Here is a 17796-nt window from a genome sequence, read left to right on the forward strand (position 1 = left end):
CCCCCATAAATCTCACACAGATCTGCACCCAGCTGTGATGTCCAGCAGTCACAGCCCATTCCACATGCAGCTCTGTCCACAGTTCCCGGGGCTTCTCTCCAGCTCCCTGCTGCATACTGCTCCCACTTCCAAATAGAGCCCAGCTACTTCTTGGTTCAGAATCAGGACCTTTCCCCTTTCCTGGCAAGGGACATGGCTAAGGGGAAATGTAGTTCCTGTTTAGCCAAGAGAAAGGGGATGTACAGTGGAGTGCTGGGAGTTTTAGTCTCCTGCTGTGGAGATCCATCACATTTCAAAGAAATCAGTTTTATCATGGCATCTGCTTTGGGCAGATATTTCAAAATGTCAGGTGTATGAACCAAAGAAACCAACACAAAAATAAACAGCAATTTGTGGCTTTATGCAAGACTAGCAAAAGCAAAAAACAAAAACCAACAAAAACCCCATTTGATTAAACTGGGGCTTCAAGTTTTTCCTAATTTAAATGTATTACTTCCATTCATGCGTTTCACCTGAGTATGAGATAGTTTGAACCTCCAATGAAGAGATTAACTAAATTAAGATTAAGAGGTATACTAAATTCTCTCTTTGGGACACAAATGAACACACAACTCCCACTAATGTTAATGAAACCTACTTGCCTAACTCTTGTGTAATGAGAGATGAAATAATACTCCTAAAAGAGGATGCAAAACTATCATTCTGTGTGTGCTAAAAATATGTTAAATATGGAGTTGTAAAGATTATATTAATTGAGTGACTCTCTCACTCCGATGAAGTGAGCTGTAGCTCACGAAAGCTCATGCTCAAATAAATTGGTTAGTCTCTAAGGTGCCACAAGTACTCCTTTTCTTTTTGCGAATACAGACTAACACGGCTGTTACTCTGAAATCTCTCACTGTCAGTAAGGTGAGAACTGAAGAACTGCTTACAGCTACTTATTTATAAGGTACATCAAAAGAAGCATGGACCATCCAGCTCTACTTTGGGGGGATACATAAGTGGGGACTACTAATGGCCATTTCCTATATTCCTCTCTGGAGAGCAGAAGATAATGGTGGCCCTATCTTCTACTTAGAAATCCTAGTATTCCACCTCCATGAGCTTTCCCCCAAAATATAGACACCTTCTCCTCATCCAAAACTACCCTCTCCATGCAAAAGTTTGCTGTGCCCATTTCTGAGATGTTCACTTCGCCCATCAGTATAGTTCCCAATCCTATGCATTCTTCCTAAGAGTTGCCATCTGCCCTCCTCCCTCCATGGTTCTGAGAGGCATCTTTTGCCCCATCTCCAAAGGAGGGAGCAAAACGTGTGTTTTCTTGTAGCCTAGTCTCATCCTCTCTCCCTAATCTAACTAGGGACTTCTCACTAGCTGATCTTTGGGATCCCAATCCCTACCTCAATGAAGATGGAGGGTATAGTAATTACCCCAGTTTCTGTGAAGTGAGAGTAAAAGGGATGTGTGAACCTCACCTAGTCTCAGCCTCTCCCTTCAAGATGAAAAGCAAGAGGGTGGTCTTTTAAGATCAGCCCATCTCTCCTATAAGCCCCCCCCACACACACACAGTAGCAAAGTCTTGTGGGGGTATCCACTAACTTAAATGGGGCTCCAAAAGTGAGCTGGGTCTACAGAATTCTCTGCTGCTGGTTCAAATCCCTACTGTAAAATAAGTCACACACAATTCTGTGCTTGTTTAATTTGTTCTGATTTTCTTTAACAGCTTAGTTTTCAGGATTTGGGGATTGTTAGGAGTACAGTGTGTTGGTCCTTCCCAGTCCTGGTCCTAATGATAGGGTGTGTTTTTTTCAAAAGCTCAGATGTTGTATTCTTCAGTTCCTTCAAGAGCTTTTTTCAGAAGTTCAGATATTACATTCTTCAGTTCCTTCAAGAATTTTTGGATCACTCCATCTAACCTGGGTGCTTTAGGCCATTTAATTTCTCAATATGCTCTTTGATCTCCTTGATAAATCTATCTCTACTAGTATCTACACTTCTGTAATTGTGAAAACAGCAACATTTCCTCATCATTGGCTGTAGTAAAGATTTATGCAACTGTCTGAAAAATCTCTTTATACTCAGTTGTCCTGTGTGTCACCTGGTGGTCTAGCAAATGCACAGACTTGCTTATGAGCTTCTTGTTTTTTTATTTACTTTTTTGCTTTGTATCTTTGCATATTGATTTTTTAAATGTCACTTTATCTTCCATCTTACTTGCCAGAGTTTGAGTTTATTAACACCACTTTGGCTGTATTTTCCATTTTAAAAATGACACTTTGTCTTGAACAAATTCTTGCTATGGCCCAGATCATGCAAGGTGCTCCAGGTGGGTGGACCCATTTGTCTGCAGAGAGCCCTGATTACTTTGGTGGGGATCTGTCCGCATGGAATGACTTGTAGGATCTTAGCTTATCAATCTAGGTCTTTACATCAAACCCACCTCTCTGGAATCTGAGCAACTTATAAACCGATTCAATTGAGCACCTTTTCATTGTACTTTGGGGTGTATTAACAGGAGTATTGTATTTGGAAGGTAATATTCCTGTGTTCTACTTGGCACTGGTGAGGCCTCAGATGGATTATTGTGTCCAGTTTTGGGCACCACACTTTAGGAAAGATGTGGATAAATTCGAAAGAGGCCAGAGGAAAGCAAAAAAAAAAAAAATGATAAAAATAAGTTTAGGGCTGTTATAAAGAGGATTGTGGTCACTGGCTCTCCATGTCCACTGAAGGGAAAGCAATGGAGTTGACTCTGCAGCGCCAGCAAGGGAGATTTAGGTTAAATATTAGGGGAAAACTATCTAACTAAAAGGATAGTTAAGCACTGGAATAGGCTTCTAAGAGAGGGTGTGGAATCCCCACCGCTAAAGGTTTTTAGGAACAGGTTGGACAAACAACTGCCAGGGATGGTCTGGTTTATTTGGTCCTGCCTAACTGCAGGTGGCTGGACTAGATGACCCCTCCAGGTTCCTTCCAGCCCTGCTTCCATAATTGTTATTAGTTAAGGCTATTTTGTAATAAGCTATCTTTAGCAACCTCTCTTTGTCAGATCTTTCTGTCCTGTTACCTTCCGACCTTTACCAACCCCCATTTCCCCCATCTCCCACCTTTCCTTCTTGAAGTAGGATGTCGCTGGAAGGCTCCCCTATCAGAGCATTTCAGGCTGAATTGTATGGAGTGACTTCTTGGGCATTAGTGACTCAATTGGTGCACCTGATAAACCAACCTCCTGTGCCGGAAATACGCAACCCTAGAGCTCAGAAATCTCCCTGCTCCTCGTGTGCGCTGCTATGCAAGGCTCTTTGGTCTCTGGGGGGCCAGCCTTCCATTGCAAAGCCCACCAGGGCAGCTCCCATATCGCTTCCCGTGCTGTGCTCAGCGCCGAGCACCCTGCCAGCCCTCAGCAAACGCCACGTAACGCCCGGGGGCTCCTTATAGCCGCTTCGGCGGCCCCTTGCCCCTAGAGGCGGACAGCCGGGGGCCGCCATCTGCGGGAGTGTCCCGGCTGAGGCTCCGGGGTCTTCCCCCCCCGCCGCCGCAGCGGGCGATCCAGGCGGCGGCGGCTGGTGTCCCTCCATCCCCACGGGCTGAGGGCGGGGACCGAGGGTCTGTCCTCCGGCGGAAGGCGACAAGGGGCGGAGGAGGTGGGGGGGGGCAGGAAGAAAGGACCAGTCCACCTTAAGGCAGTGGAGGGGGGGGAACAGACGCCGTGCGCATGCGCAGGCCCCGCGGGACAGCCTGAGACGGGAGCGAGCTGTCTGCGCTGAGCCAGGAGGAGACGAGGCTACCGCGGAGCCAGCGCCGCTCGCTCTTCCCGTCGCCTCGAGCGCCCACAGGGAGCCCCTCCGGCCCGGGGCCATGCCGGGCAGCGAGTGAGCGAAGCGGGGCAGCCGGGCTCCCCCTTCCCCCCCCCCCAGCCAGCCACTCTCCCGTCGCCGCCTGGAAGCCGCACGCGGAAGCGGTGAGTGAGCCCGGGAAGCGGAGCGCGGCTGAGGCCGGGTGCGATGAGCTGGGCGCCCCCCGGGCTGCCCCGTCGCGCGGGCTGCCCCTGGAAGCCCAGGCAGGGCGGCGTAGCGGGGAGCCCAGGACAGAGCGAACCGCCAGCTAGGGGGCCGCAGAGCTGGGGGTGGGTGGGTGGGTGGGTGGGTGGGGGGCGGCGCAGGAGCGGGGCTGCGCTGGGCGGCAAGGGGCTTTGGTGTGGCCTTGAGTTTAAGACGGGAGATCAAGAGTTAAACATCCCCCTCAAAAAAGCTGCCTTTGCAATTTGGATTTTCACAGCCCAGCCAGAAGCGCTATGGCTGACATCCTGTTTATATCGTGCAAGAACATCCTGTGTTCTCCAGGCGGTTGTATTTGAGGCAAGGCACGCCCCCCCCCCCCTCAATCTGATGAGTCGGGCTAGTTTTCACACATCCCAGTAACCAGAATGCAGTGAGAAGGATCAAACTTCGCCCCTGCCCCAGTTCTGTAGGATATGCATAAACATACAGGAATAATTCGTCCTGGGTGTTTGGTACTTATTGCAGTTGTTCTTAAAACAGTTGATCTGGACTCCATGTTTATACCTTGCAGATGTGTACTTTAGGGAATATTTGGGGTGGGTGGACAGGGAAGCAAGCTGTAACTCTTGGAAAATATTGACTTAGAAGACAAGCCACCATAATAAGGACTAGGTGTATCAGAACAAGGAAGTATACAAGTTGAAATGTTAGGCATGAAGTAGGAAAAAGGAACTCTCCTTTGCAGAAAGGAATAGGTGGTCCAGGTGGAAGCTCATAAGGGGCTCAACGCTTGACTGATTATAAATGCACCCTAAAAAGTGACATTTTTACATTGAGTTTAGACATTTCGATAAGAAAATGCAACCTGTTAAAGTCTATATCTCTAAACTCTTGTGGGCAGGAATCTTGGTAATGTTGGCAATACATAAATTTTCCCATCTCTGAGATGTTGACACCCATCACACTCGGTTAATTTTCTTTTTGATGCCATGTATAGTGACGTTGGAAAAACCTGTTAAATTTGCTACTTCATGTCACAGGTTGTGATAGTTTAAAGTGTTGAAATTCCATTTAAGAAAACAGTTTATATTTTCTGTCCACAGGAATAATCAAATCATTACAACGCTGGAGTGCAAAATTATATTCTGCAAAAGTATTAGTACGGTTTATTGTCATTGGAAGATACAAAATAGTGCAATCCTGATAAGTGCTCATTAGTACTAAAAGTAGTGTTATGGTCAGGAAAGATGTGTAAAAATGGCACCTTTTTTCTCACAAAATATGTTCCTTGTGATACTCAGGGCTTTGTCTACACTTGAAAGTTAATTCAGATTAAGGTAGGGTGAATTTAAAGTGCAATGGCTAAATATTTTTTAAAGAATTTTTTTAAAAATCTGTTAGATGAACCAAAGCTATGGAAAAGAAGACAAAAATGCTTGTTGATGCGAGTTGGAGTAAAATTTTACAAATGCAAGAATTTCTTGGTGGAGATGCACGAGCCAGAAAGGACCCACATTAACTAATTTCAAGATCACAGGTCTTCCACAACATCAGCTGGTGGTGGTTATTTTTTTTTTTTTTTGGGGCATAGTTTACTTTAGGTAAATGAAGCCCAATACTTTGAAACATGATTATTTTTAGTTTTGGTTTTACTTGTGCAGACTAAGGACCAGGTCTGGCAAATGCTATTTACAAAATGTTTGCAGGATTGGGCCCAAGTTAGCATTGTCACTGCCAGTGTTGTACCTCTTTTTTTGGTTAAAGAGAAGATGCTCTCTCCTGGCACCCTTCATAATCTCTAGTTTATTGTGCATTTTAAAGACAGTAACTATAAAGTGTCCGAACTAGCTCTTGTTGGGCAAGCATTGAGATAGAATGGGTGAATTGCCTAACTGGCACATCACATCTGATCTTCAGCCCCATCCAAGTACCTGCACCCCAAACATCTAACAGAATTAACTGTCAGTGTTAGCAGTATAAACACTACAGTCAAGTCAGGAGGAGACTATTTAAAAAAAATATATGTTCTCAGAGTCTAGTAATTGACTACAGACGTAGAAAATGATTAATTGTAAAATATTTACTAAAATAGATCAATCCCAATGCTTAAGTATAAGGGGGACTAGAACAGAGACTACACAGCAGTCTTTCAATATGAAACTTGATTAAACTCAGTCTGGTTACAAATAGTACCAGTCTTATGAACATTTCAGCGTACATTAGAATCCTTTGTTTGAAAAATTGGGTGTTTGGGTAATAAGGAGATTCAGTCCTGCATAGCTTACAGATGCCATGGAAATAGTGCTTCAGGCCCTGAAAAAGTGGAGGATACAACCAACCCACAACTAAGCCGGCATTCAGAGTGTTTGGGTTTGAACTGAGCTAAGCATTACATTTGACAAGGTATTTTGATTGAGGTTTTTCAACTTTTCTTAATTTTAACTCCAGAGGCTTGCTTTGACAAATTACATTTTCTGTACAAGAGACTTCATACAGGCTCTTTGGGGCAAAATCAAAGTACAAGTTCCCTGACTCTGGTTAAGTACCATTACATATCTTAGATGCTGCTTAATCACTAGTGGACAGTGTGCACTAAAGTTCTATTGTGACCATATATGGGGAGTGGTAGGCACTTCCTCCAGGCACTTTTTAAGTGTGCAGGAAATTGCACCTTGAGCTTAGTTTGTACTAGATGGCATTATATGGCACGTGCTGCTATAAATACAAAGCAGATTACCTATACTGGAGCAGTAAATGCATTGAAATAACTTTGGAAGGTCAGAAAAAGAATTTATGGTTCTTGTGTCATAAATAAGATTAGACTGCTATCAAATGTGGAATATTAAAATATCATTTGCACACATATTCCCACAGTTCTCTTTCTATTTTGCGAATGCCATCTACTTTTCAGTTGGGATTCACAATATTTGCAAGGCATTTCATCAGATTCCTATAAGGAGGATTTGTTAATCTTGTACAGAGCAAGTCCACAAACCGCAGAGTTTTTCTTGGGAGGGGTTAGAAAAAGCTTACTATACTGTGCTTAAAACAATCAAAGTGTTAAACAGTTTAAATAACTTACTGAAGAATATAAACATGTTTAAAACTGGAAAGAATCTCTAATTTCATTGAATTCAAGAAATCTTAGTATTCAAAGAATAAGATATGAATCCTCTTTAAAAGTAACTAATATTAAAATATGGTTCTAAAAGAGAATCTGATTCTGAAATTAGAAGTACACCTCTACCCTGTCCTCGGGAGCCAAAAAAATCTTACTGTGTTGTAGGTGAAACCGCATTATATCGAACTTGCTTTGATTCACCAGAGCGCGCAGCCCCCGCCTCCGGAGTGCTGCTTTACCGCATTATATCTGAATTCGTGTTATGTCGGATTGCGTTATATTGGGGTAGAGGTGTATTAACAGATTTTGGGAACATTTGAGTATTTCCCTATTAATTTATTTATGGTCTTTATTAAAATAGTGCTAAAATGCAGGAAGTAAAAACCCCCACGTACGTACATAATAGGAAAACAAACTGGTGTCTAAGTTACAAAATGAAAAACAAAGCTTTTTATTGGGAATTTTTCTTGACATATTAAGAAAAGAGGTGACAACTTTTGAAATCAAACCAATCCTTGTTTTATTAGTCTCCTTTTGTTTACTTCAGAAAGGTGAAATCCACAATAACGTTTCTAATACTCTTGCATACTTCCATTGGAAGTATTTTTCACACATCTAGGCTGAATGAAAGTTACAGTTACATAGGGTTCTTCATTGGATGAGTGGAAGACGCTTACTGAGAAAGGTGCTTTCACAAAGACTGTTTGTGCCGTGATCAAATGAAATTTGTAAAAGCTATAGAAATGTTAGTGCATTTTATAGTGTTGCAAACTAGTGCCTGGATCTCCCTCAAATCCATGCACAGGCTTCCCCCTTCCTATGTGGAAGTATAAGCCACCACCACAATACTGTCTTCAAGGCCTTATAGGGAGATTCTGGAATCTGAGGTCTACACAGAGGGAAGAGTAGGAGGGATGCACATATCTCCCTACCTCCTCCTCCCCCCAGCTTCAAAGACTTTAAGCTGCATTCTTTTTTCTGAAGCGCACTCCAAAGGGATTCCTGGATCACCATGCTGCCACAGTTTAGTGGGGATGCATGAAGGGTGCCATGGGTCAGATCCAGTGTTGAACCAAATCCAGTAGAATCCATGCAGGTCTTTGGGATTCTGCCAGTTTGAAGGTGGGCTCTCCAGCTTATTGGGGATAGTACTACCTCCCCACCCCTTCCACAGAATCGTGGAGAAACTCCATAAGAGAGTCCTCAGACATTCTACCTCAGAGCTTATTCTGAATTTTTCTAAACAGCAAAGTGTTTGTATTATTTTGGTAAGTACAGGTTAAAAAAAAAATTAAAAATACACACACACAATCAATTTGTAAGTTTGATCATACATCCAGCCTGAGCTGGAGGAGATGTACATATTTTACACTGAAAACATGACAAAATAGGTTTTAGGCTTCATGAAGAATACCAATGAGCTAAAAAGCAGGTTTACAAACTAAGAGTTAATTTATAGAGAGGAGCCTGAGCTGCAAAGTTTAGATGCTGATCTCAAAGGAGTTTGGATCCATGGTCTTGGTTCTGGCCCCATACCTCATCTATTAGTAGTTAATGAACAGTAGGAAGTATATTTGCCCTTCAGTATTAAGGAGCTGTGTGCATGTGGAGGAGAAGATAATCCTTTGAATGATAAATTGCTTTTTGACATATGATTACTGTTTTGACATATGATTCAGATAGTTATAATGCTTTCTGCTTGCCCTGTTCAACAATAAAGATTTTTAAAGGGCTTGAAGGATACCAAAATCCATCTTACTAGGAGAATAGAACAAACAAAAGAAGAGGTACCTGAACCTCAAGAGGTAGGATTTTGAGAACTCAGGAGTAAAATAGTCAAAGGGACAAAAGATTTTTTTAAAATTCACAGACTTTTCTTTTTAAACTTGCTGTTACAATACCTACAGTTATTAAAAATGAAAAATTATAGGAAAAATTATTCTATTAAATTGCTTTGTGGTTTTGACAGTAGTTTATATATGGTCACTGTCAACATTTCCTTCTGTTTGTCTAGTTATATGAGTCTTTCACAGACTAGGAGACTTTTTTAGAATAATTAGGAAACTGACAAAAAAAAAAAATCAGATTGACAAGGTGTCTCTTATTCCGGTTTTTTGAATTGCTCCGCTCCAGCACCAATAGTGACTGCTCTAGCTCCGCTCAGACTCTGCGCTCCGAATCAAATTAATTTTTAACTAAATAAAAAAGTGCATACTGTAATTTTGAAAAAAACATTTTTATTCAGACTTAAAAAATAATTTAAATGTCATCAATGATACAAACTAGAATAATTCATAATTCATTCTGTAAAAAATTATTGCAGCAATCAAGTCATCTTTCATAGCCTGCCGCAAATAATTTAAAATTAACTTTAAAGCCGAAAACAATAGCTCTACACTAGCTTGAGTTGTTGGTATGCTCTAAGCAATTCTACAGGCAGCCTGAATGCGGTGTGGATAGCTGTGAATTGCCTCAAAAACAGACTTAACTTTTAGCCTGCCAATAGACTCCATCGCCTCACAATCTTCATTACAATTATGAATTGCAGAAACTCGCCGGCGTCTTTCTTTATCCAATTTCTTTTCGAAGGCGTCATCTTCTGAAGAATTGGTGCTTGAATTATTTCCATTTCCCTGTGATGGTTGAAGACGTTTCAGGGATGGATGGGGATGGATGGTCGAACAAGTTCAGAGTGGAGACAGAAGTTTGAGAACAGCCTGCTATTTCTGAAGGATGTGAACTTTCCGAAACCGCAAATTTGATTGTGGATGACTCCTTTCGTTGTGTTCAGTTTTCTTCAACCTCTTTCGCCGAGTTCAAATGTAGCAATAGATTTTGTTTTTCCAGTCAGCAATATCAAGGAGTCCTTCCTTTGCCTTTGGTATTTCCCTTGAGGTAAGAAGAATCTGATACCATGGGTCAACATAAACATCAGCAAGGAATTGAATATTGTCAAAAAGCTTCTCTTTGCATTTCTGCATGGAGGATAGAATTCCTTCTGCAATTTGTCCACCATTTTCTTGCAGGAATTTTGACAGTTTTCACCATTCCTTCATTAAAACTCCTGGGGTTACATCAACAGCTTGAAGATTCACGGTTGCTTGGTTTCGTTTTGCCAAGAGGTCTCGCAGGTTCTTCACTTTGTCCCATTCAGCTTTTGTTAACTTGAGTTCTCTTGTTCCAGCAGCAGCCAGTTGTTCACAGTAAGCTTGAAAAATGAGAAGCCGATCAATCATCACAAATGTTGAACCCCAACGAGTCACAGTATCCAATGATTGAGTTACCCCATGTAGGTCAAGCAGAACACTTCGAATACTTGATGTTCGTAATTTGACAATGACTTGTCAGATTTTTGCCAGAAATTTTTTTGCATGTTCTTTGTTTAGTCCATCCCAGATTGCCAACTGAAGAGTGTGGATACCACACCTCATCAGTTGAACTTTTGAGTCGTCCTCATGAAGCCATGTTGGAAGTATGAGGCTAGGGTCACATTGCGCAGCAGCATCCATGTTGCGGTTGATTTCATCCATTCCGTTAGTTCCTTCATCAGGCAAAATAGTTTTGTTCACATCCCTGTTCTCAGAGGTAGAAATGGTTTCATTGTCCTTGCTGAAATTTGAGGGCATATGTCATGTTTGCTGCATTGTCAATGCAGATGCTCAGTACTTGCACTTCACTGATCTCAAATTTTTCTAAAATAGCTTTTACTTGATTTTTCACGTACGAAGAATTGTGACGCTCTTCAGTGTCAATTATGTCCAGTGTTTTTACCAACTTTCTTTTCCTTCTTCGTAGTACTGAGCATTGATTGCAAGGAAATTTCTGTTTCCACGGGTTGCGGCATCCGTTTTCAGGTAGCACAATTTTTGATCCAAAGCTTTCTTGAGCTCTTTGCGACCAGACTCAGCTGTGCTGACAACTAAATGACGAACCGCATCGTGCCCCTTTGAAATGCCAAGCTGCTGATCCATTTCACCTGCAATTTTTTGGAATCCTTTGTTCTTTAGCCTGAAGGTAATGAGCGGTGTTAAGCTCAAGCAAACCATTTCCATCAGCCCTTCACAGAAAGTATTGGCATCCATGGTGTCTGTAACCTTTGAGGACTTCAAATATGTCAAGTTTTGTTTGCTGAATTTTGGGTTTCTTTTCAGATGAAGCTCCACAAAAAATCTTTTCTCCAGGAGTTTTCAAAGAGCCAGATGAATGTCGTTTAGCTGTGTCAGCTTTCTGTTTTGCCTCATCTTCCTGGTCCATTTTTGTAACCAGAGCCACAAAGTTTTCAGGATGGTTACGTTTTACATACCGCCAAAGGTTGAAACTTTTCACGGCACTCGCTTCACTTGTCCTGAAGCTACATGGTTTGAGCTCACCATTCACTTCCTCTTCCACCTTGCATGTTGCTGATTTCTTCTTTGCTTTTCCCAAAAGCCCAAATTTGGGCTTTTCAAATTCAAAAGTAAAGACGTCGTTGAGATCCTTTTCTGTAAATCAGCTATCAATCACTGGGGAGGCAGATTTGTTGTTTTTTTTTGGTTGAAGCCATGGCCAAATCTTCTTGTGCTGCTACCGCATCCAAATATTTCTTGTTATGATCTTCGAAAAGCAATAGACAAAAGCATTACATTTTTTTATAATGTACCTGCTTGTGATATCTTAACCACTTAAGGTACTTCAAATTTATTTTGGATTTTCTGGACAAAAACGATTGCCTTTTCTTTTTACACAAAATTATGATTAAAGTATATTTTAATATTTTAACATGTTTCTTGCAGTTTTAATGAAGTAAGAAGTATTTTTAATATAAATTTTTATTTATAAATTGCAAGTTAGTACTTATGAAATTTTGCTGTAAAAATATTTGAAATATTTTCCAACTTTTTAATTAATATCTCAAAAACACTTTAATATAGATATATCAATGAAATTTGGTATGTGCCATAGCGTTAGTACGTGCTATCGCTGTTCTACAACATTAATTGTTGGGAAGTAATGAGGCTACACGTTACAAGGTTGAAAATAAACGTTAACGGGAAAGCGGATTCAAATTGCAAGCACAGTCTTTTAGTAAAGAGAGCAAATTTTCAGAAATATGTTTTTCCTTCATCAGGCTGGAAACATTATACACGATAGAGCAAATAACAGATTCTAACTTGTATAATGTTTCCAGCCTAATGAAGGAAAAACATATTTCTGAAAATTTGCTCTTTACTAAAAGGACTGTGCTTGCAGTTTGAATCTGCTTTCCCTTTAAAGTTTATTTCCAACGTTCTGTCATACAAAATCATTCAAATAAAATTATTTAAACTGGGGGGGACTTGGCCAATTTTATTTAATATTTTTTAAATCTTCAACTATTTAACAGATACAACCTTGGAATATGATTTAATGCTAAAACATGCATTAAAATGGTACTCTTAATTTATTTTGTATAATTAACCATTTCTGAGAAAACTGTTTAAAAATTTTAATCTGCTTAGATGCTTAGAATGATACAATTTTACTTATTTTTCAATATTGGAACCATAAATTTTAAACGTAATAAATAATAACCAAAAATTATTAACTTATTATGGAACATAATATTACTGCTCGTAGCTAGGGGCAGTCGACAACAAGCCTTTCTTGAAATATGAAATAAAAATGACCAACCGCCAGTTTGGGATGCCTATGGTTTAAATAATTTTGGATAATGTAATATGGTAGCACGTACTAACGCTAAGACAGAGACATAATTTCATTACTTTATATTACATTACTTTATATTAAAGCGTTTTTGAGATATTAATCAGAAATTAACTTTTCATCACCTCCTTGAAGGGACTGTAGCTGCCTTAGGAAGAATTTTACAGAAACGTTTTTTCTTAAAATGGCCTAAGGATTCACCCCCAAAGTTGCATTGGACATTTTCCAGTCCCTCTGGATATATCACAGAAATCACTCCTAATTTATACAAAAATGCTTACTGTATATTTATATGCCTGCTGCATGCGACTTTTTCAGCAAATTTAAAATTACAAACAATGCTACCAAAAGACCGTTGAACAGATGACTCATAAAATAAGTCTGCCAGAGTGATAAAGGACCATGTACAAATGAACACATGTACCAGTAACGGGAGCCCGTGTGAGAAATGAGCTTAAGTGGTTAATATCTCTTGCGATATCTTAATATATCAATAAACAAAAACTTTTTTGTAATATACCTGTTTGTGATATCTTAAATGTTGCGTCTTGCGTCACACTTTTCCGTAATCACAGCACTCAGCGCGTCTCATTGATCAACCCTTACAAAAGAAGTATCAACACATATTAATCTAACTAATCTATGTGAGTACGTACTCGCCTAACCTTCCCACAAGGGTGGGAGCAGTCTGCAGTGTTGCCGGAAGTCTGATAATTATCTGATTCTTTAATAAAACATATCTCCAAAAAACTTTGTAATTTTGTATCTATACATTAAATCTTGATTTTGGCTGAAGTGAGAATAACTGTGACACTTTACGTAAAGTGGTAAAGTAGCTGTTAATATCAATTTTTATATAATCTGAAACTTTGTCACCTTTAGGACTTTCTTGCTCAATATCATTCATTTTGGATTGAAAATGAAAAAAAAAAACCCAAAAACTGGAGCAGTCAAGACTTTCTGTGCTCTGGCTCTGCTCCAGCTCTGGGAGGCAAAAACCTGCAGTTCCACTGCTCCGGGCTCCAGCTCCGGGCTCCGCTCCAAAGCCCTGCTGTCTCTGATTGGCTAAGTAGGGTCATAAGCTATCTAATAAATAACTAATAGAAAAGAAATGTTAAGTTGGAAGAAATAATTGGAAGAACAAATTCCATTTAGCGCAATACAAAATGAGTCACTTTTCATATCTTGCTTTTGTCATCCTCATTATAATAGCTTGTTTTTGTCACAGTTGGTACTTGTCTGGATATTTCTGATGCCAACATTGACATGAATATAAATCTCTTTATTCAGATGAGTTGTATCATAAGTAATCTGTTAACACTTGTTGATCTTTTTAATAGGTGTCTTTTGCTGGACTGTTCATTTTTCTGCAGATAAAATGAGGGAAAGGAAAGGGTGGGAAGTTATAGGATTAAGTTAGCAGACAAAATTCAAATTATGCTGAACAAAGGGAGGAAGTGGCTGAGAAGCCAGTGAAAACAGATGAGTGGGGGTACTGACTGCAGTTTTTTATTTGATAGGAACATATTTGAAACTGGCCCTTAAAGATTCAAAGGGAATATTTACACAGGATCCAGTGACTAATGCCCGTTGAAGAATAAGAACATTATATTTTCTTTCACCGAAATGGATATTAGTTTTTCCATGTTGATATAAGAGAGACTCACTTTTGCTAAAAATGCTTATAGCAGAGAAACCCCAGTGACCCAGAATAACCGGTCACAGTTCTAATCCAGCTCTGCTGCTGCTAAGCTCCAAAAATAGCAAGAACAGTCTAATGTTAACTAGGTGTTAAACAAGTTATACGCTGTAGCAGGCTAACAAAACCACAACAGGTACTGACAGTTGATAGCTTTGTGCTTTAAGTGTTTGGAATCTTACTCATTTGAATGTGGTGATTTACTTGAAGGGGAGGGAGGTGTCAGCTGTTGGACTTGGCTTGTCCAGTACTCAGTGGTATGTCGTACTGACATGTTTCTGGCTTCTGACCTATTTAAGTTTTTAAAAGTTAAATTTCTAACTAAGCTTAAGATTATGAACAGATGTAGCTCTGGTCTCCCTGAGTCTGCATACTGATTGAAACACCTGAAATAGGTGTGTACTGAATCCTCCGCTTACCAATGAAGTGTTAATTCTTGGAGGGGGAGTCGAAAGACCTGTGTTCTGATCTTAGCTCTGCAACGTATCTGCTGTCTAACCTTGAGCAAGTCACTTCTCCTCTCTGCCTTTTTCTCCTTACACTCTGACTGTCTGACAGGCTTATGCACCTTTCTCCTGTTTTTGTTTCCAGTGGGAGCTAGGTGCTTGACTGTAATTGATGTTGAAAAGCTCCCACTGGGAGCTTTAACACCCAAAAGCTCTGAGGGGCAGGGACTGTCTTATACTGTATGTTTTGGGCCCTACCAATTTCACGGTCATAAGAATAGTAAAAATACATAAAAATAGTAAATTTCATGATTTCAGCTATTTAAATCTGAGATTTCACAGTGTTGTAACTGTAGGGGTCCTGACCCAAGAAGAAATGGGCAGGGGGTGTTTGCAAGGTTATTGTAGGGAGGGTTGCGGTACTGCTACCTTTACTTCTGTGCTGCTGCTTCCGGTGGTGCTGTCTTCAGACCTGAGCGCCTGGCCAACAGCTGCTGCTCTCCGCTGCCCAGCTCTGAAGACAGCAAAGTAAAGGTGGCAATACCATGATGCCCCTAAAATAACCTTACAACCAACCCCCCCCTTCAACACCGTTTTGCGTCGGGACCCCACAGTTTGAGAAATGCTGGTCTCCTCATGAAATCTGATTTCACAGATGTCATGGGGGGTGACCAGATTCCGTGGTCTGTGATGCGTTTTTCATGGGCGCTAGTTTGGTAGGGCCCTATATATGTGTGTACCGTGTCTACTACAGTAGAGCCCTGAACTGCTGTGGCCTCTAACAGCTACTGTTGTTCAAATGATTAGTGACTCTGAACCCTAATGGCAACTCAAGTATCACTGCCATTTCATTGTTGATCACTTTAGCAGAACTATTCTGAGAAATATTCTGAGAAGGAATTGTAGAGGGTAGTACCAATTGTTCACCCATTGTGACAACTGCATAGTAGGAATTTACAGGGAATTGAGATCTTTTATTAAAATAAGTGATTAGTGGTAGTTATTAATCATCATCCTCTAACTCAGGGGTGGGCAAACTTTTTGGCCTGAGGGCCACATCTGGGTGGGGAAATTGCATGCAGGGCCATGAATGTAGGGCTGGGGCAGAGGGTTGGGGTGTGGGAGGGAGTGTGGTGTGCAGGAAGGGGCTCAGGGCAAGGGGTTGGGGCGCAGGAGGGGTGCGGGTTGTACAAGGTGGATCAGGACAGGCTGTTGGGGTTCAGGAGGGGTGCGGGGTGCGGCAGGGGGCTCAGTGCAGGAGGGGTGCAGCAGGGGATTCAGGGTGCAGGAGGGGTTTGGGGTGCAGGCTTCTGCCTGGCACCACTTACATTGAGCGGCTGCGGGGTGGCAGCAACATGCAGTGGGGCTAACGCGGGCTCCCTGCCTGCCCTGGCCCCACGCCGCTCCCGGAAGCGGCCGGCACCACATCCCTGCGGCCCCTGGAGAAGGGGGAGGCAGAGGGCTCCGCATGGGTACCTCCCCTGAAGCTCCCTTTGGCCGTGGTTCTCCGTTCCCGGCCAATGGGAGCTGCAGGAGGCAGTGCCTGCAGGCGAGAGCAGCGCACGGAGCCCTCTGGCCCCCCATTCCCCCAGGGACCGCTGGGATGTGGTGCTGGCTGCTTCTGGGAGTGGCATGGGGCGTGTGTGTGGCAATCCCGTGGGCCAGATCCAAAGCCCTGATGGTACCTGATACAGCCCATGGGCCATATTTGCCCATCCATGCTCTAACTCCTATATTAAACTTAAATTGATGAAAACTAGCCTGCTAATGTTCCAAGTGAAACGATATTTTTCAAACTGCTTCACTTTTATTAGCTGGAAATTCTTATAATGAATCCATACCCATTTCCACTGTAGCAAACAGGAAAACAATATCTGTCCCACTGTAATTGTATTTTTTGTTGACTAATCCACAAAGGATGAATCAGACTCATCCTGTTGCAAAAAGGGAATAGAACGTTGATTTATAATTTTAATTTGAAATAAAAGATGTGCCCTTACTACCATGTGGTAATCCTTCAAAAGTGAATATACTTGAGGTTCCTTGTGACACAGGTGCTGACTTTCAGCTTTCGTCCGGGGTGCTCCACCCCTGCTCTGCCTCTGCTCCGCCTCCACCCAGCCTTTTCCCGCCTCCGCTCCACCCCTTCCTCCAAGTACACTCCCCCCTCGCTCTGCCCCTCTTCCCTCCAGCACCTCCCCTCCTACCAAACAGCTGATCTGTGGTGAGCAGGAGGCACAGGGGGGAGGGGAGAGGGAGGGAGGAGCTGATTGGTGGGGCCTGCCGAACAACTGATTGACGGGTGGCTGGTGGGTGCTGAGCACCCACTATTTTTTTTTCTGTGGGTGGTCCAGCCCCAGAGCACCCACCGTGTCAGCGTCTATGCCTTGTCATCCTGAACCCTAACCTGAACAGGTGATATAAGGATGTCTGTAACAGCAGTATACTTCCCAAGAGTCCCAACCAAGAGTTGGCATGAGCCTTTGGGTTGGTTGTGCTGATTTTATCTTGCAGTAAAGTTCTGTGGCTAACCTTATTTTATTTAACCTGTTTTGAGTTGGAGACAGCAGAGTAGGATAGAAGGACTGAAACTAGGTACATCTACATAACCGTTGACGTTTCAGAACTGACAGCTGGGCTTCGGTCCCAACCAAGAGTTGGCATGAGCCTTTGGGTTGGTTGTGCTGATTTTATCTTGCAGTAAAGTTCTGTGGCTAACCTTATTTTATTTAACCTGTTTTGAGTTGGAGACAGCAGAGTAGGATAGAAGGACTGAAACTAGGTACATCTACATAACCGTTGACGTTTCAGAACTGACAGCTGGGCTTCTTAGGATAGGTCTCCATA

The 17796-nt window shown here is 41.9% G+C and overlaps 1 protein-coding gene across 2 annotated transcripts in view; it reads left to right on the plus strand.

The window, feature by feature from the left end:
* Positions 1-3724: 3724 nt before the first annotated feature.
* The window catches only part of JAK1 (Janus kinase 1), a gene marked incomplete at its 5' end in the record, with an annotated part of 110096 nt that continues 96024 nt past the window's right edge, over positions 3725-17796 (plus strand). For both annotated transcript variants that reach the window (XM_084637583.1, XM_084637584.1), the window contains one exon: positions 3725-3961. The remainder of the gene's footprint in view (positions 3962-17796) is intronic.

The sequence above is a fragment of the Lepidochelys olivacea genome (assembly GCF_965140295.1).
Source record: "Lepidochelys olivacea isolate rLepOli2 genome assembly, chromosome: 8".
NCBI classification, from domain to species: Eukaryota; Metazoa; Chordata; order Testudines; family Cheloniidae; genus Lepidochelys; species Lepidochelys olivacea.